Genomic DNA, 6,594 nt, shown 5'->3' with positions numbered 1-6,594 from the left:
TGGTTTTAATAAAAAATGTCACTAATATTCTCAGGCATTTGAATACTTAGTGCAGCTGGTTGTGTCGCTTAGGTAAATATAGGCTGTGTGATCTCACAGGAGGAAGAATGTCACTGGAGTAAGGATTTGAGAGTGTAAAGAATTCATAATGTGTCTAGACAGCTCTCTCTCTGTTTTGTGGAAGTGGGTAGTTCAGGGCATATTTATTCAACTCCTATTCCAGTCTCCATGTGTCCTGCCTAGTGGCTCCACTCCACCATCATGGACTCTGATCCTCTGGAGCCATGAGTTCACATAAACCCCTTCTTCTGTTGTGTTTCCTTGGTCGTGGTGTTTTACCACATCAATAGAAAAATAACTAATGCATATGTATTCTTAATTTAAAAAAAATAAGCAAATACTATAAGATAATTGTCGTTGGTAAAAGACCAGCACACTCATCTATCTGTAAAAATTATGGAAGAAAAATCACTCTGTGAATTTCATGAAGACTAGCAATGACTCTGAGGTAGGGAATATGCCCATCCCTCCCCATGTTTCTGAGGTACAAGTACTTTCATTGTGGTTACAGGAGAGTCGTGCCAGCTTCTTCCCTGACTATGAAATTTTCACCTTTAAATGTGTTTAAAGAAATCGCTTTGATGTTCAGAACCCAGCTGGGATGAATTTGCCCAGAAAACTTACTTGTAATTTTAAAACTGTTACGTATTTTAATTAGGTTAAGTCAATGTCTCTGAAGGAAACACAAAGACAACAAATACATGAACAAATACAACATAACAAGCCTTTTTTTGGACAAAATTTCCTCTGATAGCGAAAAGTTAACAGTGTAGAATGAGTAAACAGACAGAGGGGTTAGAAAAATAAGGAAAGGTTTTAGACGATGTAAAAAGCTTTCAAAAACCTTTGACAATATTTTGCAAATAACACTAAATAAATGTATCAGTGCTAGTAACCAACTCGAATCACCCTAAATGCCCAAAGTCAACTACAAGAATCTGATCTTGGCAAAAATAAATGGGAAGGGATTGTTAAATGTTCTGTATGTGCATGTGTGCACGTGCATGTACGTGTGTGCTGTATAGAAGATTTAGGAGTTCCACAAGAAAGCTGTTGGGATGACCTTGCTCAACACATTTATACCATGCTGGATGGGAGCCTTGGGTAAGATAAGAGACTGCACTTCTCTCCTGCCTCAGGATGAAGCTTGAACTGGAACTGGTCCCACACCCACATGCAGATCAACATGAGACCTGTGTGTTCCTGACTCCCAACCCCCAGATGGTATAATTGCTACAAAGCAGTATAGCAAGTTCTGAGATAAAACTATAGCACCGTCACAATACGCAAGGGCCTAAGGGCATGGTAATAATGTACATCTATAGTTCCAAGCTGAGTGTTAGAGAGATGCTCAACACTCCTCATCAAACTGCCATGTCAGAATCACTCTTGTACTTTTAAACTCTCGAGAAGAACTGTGACTTTTTAGCCATAGCGAAAGGCAACAGCCTTTAAAGGACAAAGGATCACCATGAGGAGTGTGTGAACTTGATTCATGGAATCACCAGGGCTTGGATTTCTACCCTCTTTTTTCCCTGATGTGCCTCGGAGAAGCTGTCGCACATGTAGTACCCTGGAGGTAAGTGTTGAGGACAGTTATATTTTCTTAATTAGGTAAATTTTCTTAATGTTGCTTAATTTACAGAGAACGTTTCTAAATTAGTGCTTTTTTCTTTTTATAACTTTTTTCTTTTTGCTTTGCTTGAATGTAGCTAAGGATAATGTGCTACTGTGGATGTTAGCAGACACACTGAGTTTTGCCCATGTCCACGTCTTATTCCACGCTCACAAGAACTCGGCTAAGTCTATATTTTACCCATTTATGACTATGAGCCTAGAAAGAAAATAAGGAAGTTTGACCATAGCGGCAATCAGAAAGTAGAAGTTCTACAGTGATTATTCCTTTTATTATCCATTACGCCACATGTCTCAATGACTTTACTAGACAGCCAAGAACACCAGATATAGCGTTGTCTCGAGCCACTGTGATTACAAATTCCGTTAAGAGAAGATGAAGCGATCACATTTGTTTTTTTAGCAGTCCATGTAGAAGAGGACAAATTAAAGTGCTGGGATTTTAATTATTGGCATTCTGACCAGGAAAATGTCTTGGCCAGTGATTTGAAAAGGGCTGAGGAGGTGGCTCAGTGGATAAAATGCTTGACTTGCAAATATGAGGGCCTGAGTAAGATCCCCATAACCAATTTTTACACATTGTGCAGATTAGTCTAGCACATCGTAATGAAAAGTTTGTAGCAAGAATGCGAACACTTCCCCGGCTTCACCCACTGCTCTGTTTGGACACTAGCCTCTTGTCCCTTCATCAATGGAGAGGTGGATTCCTTTTCCTCTGGGAAGAGAAAGCCATGGTTCATTGCGCTTGCCCATAACAAAAGTGTTAGTAAGCCTAGTGGCTGCCTGGTCTTCAACTCCATTGGAGACTTGAGAAGGAATAAACTTGATTACCTGAGTATGCCGGGAGTGCAGGTTAGTAGATTTCCAAATGAGAAGATGACAGAGACAGTTTGCTACCTGAATAGTCACCCAAAACTCTCTATTATGTTGGATCATCATCTTCAGCCTTTTGGTCCAATATATCTGACAGATATATGTGTGAGTTAGGAACTATTGAGGATTTGCTTACCCTGTCTTGGCAGGGTTTGGAAGTTGACTAATGCTATTCTCTCTCTCTCTCTCTCTCTCTCTCTCTCTCTCTCTCTCTCTCTCTCTCTCTCTCTCTCTCTCTCTCTCTCTCTCTCTCTCTCTCTCTCTCTCTCTTTGTGTGTGTTGGTGATCACACCAGTTCTTCCCAAGTTAGCATCTCCAGCCACCATACATAGATTCCCCATGTCATACTTGATGAAGTGAGGTATTTTGCCCATCTCCAAATCAACCTGAATGGTGTTGTTCACCTTGCTGAGGGGGTGAGGTAGTGAATAATGAAAGCATAACGGCCACCAGATATGGGAATCCTTTGTGTGTACAAAGATCTTCCTCACTTTGCACAATTTGTACTTGGCTTCCTCAGGTGTGATATGATGAATAGCAAAGCATGCCTTGGTGTCATAGATCAGAGGAAAGTTCTCTCCAGTCTTGTCAATGCTGATGGCATCCATAACCCAGCAGGGTAAGTTATATCGGTCATGACTTTGCCATCAATCTTAATGAAGCTCTGAATGCAAATCTTTTTTACTTCATCACCAGCCAAGGTGTACTTAAGTCTGTTTCTTAGGAAAAGAGGCAGAGGCAGACATTCCTTCAGCTTGTGAGGACCAGTGGATGGAGGAGGAGGAAACACACAGTCCAATTTATTTAGCATTCAATTCTTTGGAGCCACTACACACATCAGATATTTCTTGGGGCCACAAGCTATGGCTGCTCTGGAAATGGAAAGAGCCCCATAACCCATTTGTAAAAGCCTGGCGCTGTGGTCTGCTTGTAATCTCAGCTTTGGGAGGTGGAAAGAAGGGATCGCTATGACCCTATGACCACGAAGCCTAGCCTAAGTTGAGATCTACAATCCATTTAGAGACCTTGTCTACAAATAAATAAATAAATAAATAAATAGGTATATAGATAAACAAAGAAATGCAGCTGATAGATCTAAAGCTAGGTCACCTCTGGCCTCCACACACGTATTCATACATCCCAGTGTGTGAATGCATGCATGTGCTTACACATGCACACACACACACACACATACACACAGTTTGGAAATAATAAAATAGCATTTTATGATATATTAGCAAGCACAGTTTAAAGGAACAAATTTGGATACATTTGCATTAACTCTCATGTAAAACCATATTGAAAATAATTTGTGAGGCAAAGAAAGATGGAACAGTTTTAAAATTCAGAGTGAAAAAAATATTTCCTCTGGGTTTTCCTACGGCTGAAGTTACTCCACAGCTTCACTAAGCTAAGGGTCTGATACTCTGATTGCTCATCCCGATCAGGACCTCGGATTGCCTGTTTCTCTTCTCCAGCTCCCAAATAAAAATGCTTGAAAATAAAGGCAGGAGAATTATACATTTTCTGGTATTTCTGAAATGAGGCCCTTAAATAACACTTACTTTCCTCATACTCAGAATAAAGCAAAATGCAGATACCAGCTGCCCCAGGAAGCCAGTGTTTGAATTGCTTTTTGAGGACTCGGAACCCTGTGGTTGCTGAAGACGAAATGTATTTTGTTACGAGTCAACATAAATGTGAGTGAACAACTTCATTAGAAATGATAACCACCATTGCTCCACAAAAACAGGGTGCTCAGAGCCCATAGAAAGTGACAAAATGTAGGTATTATGGTTATGAAAGGGACATTTATCAATGGCTTTCCAAAACCTGCTCAGTCATTAAATGAGCAATTTTAACAAGTGGGCCCTTGCAGTTTGTAAAACAAGACTCAGCCCACTGTGCTGTGGACTCCATCTAGCTTTCACCACAGAGAGAGAGACAGAACAACAGTGTTCTGGTCACTGCTGCTCAGACTGTACCTGCTTAAAATGCTAAGCCCTCAAGCAAGCTTTGCAATTTTAAATTAGCAAGGCATGTTTTGGTCTTTCCTCTCTTTCTCCTAATTAACTGTGCCCCTCTTACCCAGGCTTCTTAGGACTTCTAGATATTTTGGGGGAAAACAGTTTGAATAAGAAGTCAGAAGGAAAAAAATCTCAATGTGGCGTGTTTATTGTAAAACTCTTCTATATTATTTATTGGTCAGTATTCTTGAAGCTTGTGTTGAGATGTGCCATTCCAAAATTATTTCATAGCTATACAAAAATCTACTATAACTCCTTGGTGAGGATTATTTAATTAAAATTCAAATATTTTACTGAAAATTAGACACACCCTAGCCTCAGGTCTACAGAGAATGAATAGAAGCTAGCAGTAGGTGGTGGTATTAGACATTCTGTACTTGTGAGCTAGCATAATTTTTTAAATATTCTGAATATACATTGAATACATCGGAAAATAGTTTTGAGCTCTGTGTATAGCTCAGTGCCTCCTATAAGTAAAATAATATGCATTAGCTTTCATACACCTGGTACACTCCAGAGCTCCTAAACAGAATGTATGGGTTAACACCTCCAAAATTTTAAATTTTAGAAAATTTAATGGATGACTTTAAGGTATACTCAAGAATGAGAATCACTGGCCTAAAAGCATGCAAATTATCAGTAAGGCAGATCTGTTAAAGGCTTTATTCAAACCAAAGCTATTTGTAAGACAAAGGTGTTACAGCCTTTAAAACACATATACTCTTACATTATGTCAGTAAGCAAAATGGCGTGAATGAGCTAAACATACAGAGAAATTCACAATTAAACAGTCGCAGGACAAAGAAAAAAAAGAGAATGTACTCAGTTCCTAGGAGATCGAAGGACAGAGGAACATCTGTGCTGTTTGCTGGTATGATCTTTCTACCATGTGAATAGAAAGTCACAGAGGCTAAACAGAGAGGGACAATGCCAAGGCTGTCTGGGTGGCTCAGGGGCAGAGCATAGAACTACTGTGTGTTATCTCTGGGTTCAATTACCTGCATTCCCCAAAAATTATTTGATCATTATTAAACAACAAAATGATTAAGCCCTATAAATAAACATCATAGCAGGTAGGAAAATAATCTCATCGCTATTCTTTGTAGAGCATGTACAATACACTAGTTCTTAGATGACTTAGTCCTCACAGAATTACAATGAACTAGGAAGTGTAAGAGTAAGAAAATGGAGAATACAGAAGTTAAGACACTACCCAAGATTCAGGCAGCAATATCAAAGCCAGGATTCCATCCTGAGCATTCAGAAATGATGGCAGAGGTTCCACAAAGAGCAGCAACAAAAGCAGCATTGCTTTTGTCCTGGGTGAGTTTGAATATGACTTAAGTAGATTAAGAGACTCCTCGGTACAGGTGTCCCTATGATGGCATTTCTAGGAATGATTCACTGAGAGATAAGACTCATATTGAATTTAGACAATATCATTTCCTAGGCTAGGGTCTAAGGACAGAATAAAAACGGAAAAGAAAATAGTCCAGCTGTGTGCCCAAGTGGCCTGTTCTACTTCCAAGTCCATGCAGATATGAAAAAGCATCTCCCATGATCCCCATCATAGACAATTTTCTGATCTGTAAGAGAAGCATTTAATAAGAGAATTAAAATAAAACCAACTAATACAGCTTCTCATAGTGAGAAACTATCACATAAGTATAAATTTCCCACTTCTCAAGTGTCAAACCACAAAAATCATTAACTAAATTTGTAGGTTAAGTTTAAAGTCTTAGATTCAAAGATGGGACCTGGGAAGGAAAAAGTGCAACCAAATAACCAAATTGTAATAATTAAAACCTGTGTGTATACCCAAACCTGAAAGAAAGAGGTTAATGACAGGACATCAGATTTCCCAAGAAGGAAGCTTTCTTAGGGAGCCTAGATTATGAGAGCTCCAGCAGAGTCAGCTGCTGTCTCGGACTACATGCTCATCAACTTCTCATTCTCTGATTCAAGTTTTTTTTTTTTTAATTCAAAACACATTACTAAA

The 6,594-nt window shown here is 39.2% G+C and overlaps 1 pseudogene; it reads right to left on the bottom strand.

Moving 5' to 3' along the window:
• Window positions 1–2,341: 2,341 nt before the first annotated feature.
• LOC127194117 (40S ribosomal protein S4-like) lies at window positions 2,342–3,469 on the bottom strand (annotated as a pseudogene).
• Window positions 3,470–6,594: the final 3,125 nt, after the last annotated feature.

This window comes from Acomys russatus, chromosome 10, assembly GCF_903995435.1.
Source record: "Acomys russatus chromosome 10, mAcoRus1.1, whole genome shotgun sequence".
NCBI lineage: Eukaryota > Metazoa > Chordata > Mammalia > Rodentia > Muridae > Acomys > Acomys russatus.
The sequence above is the reverse complement of the archived record's forward strand: the minus strand, read 5'-3'. Positions and strand labels throughout refer to the sequence as shown.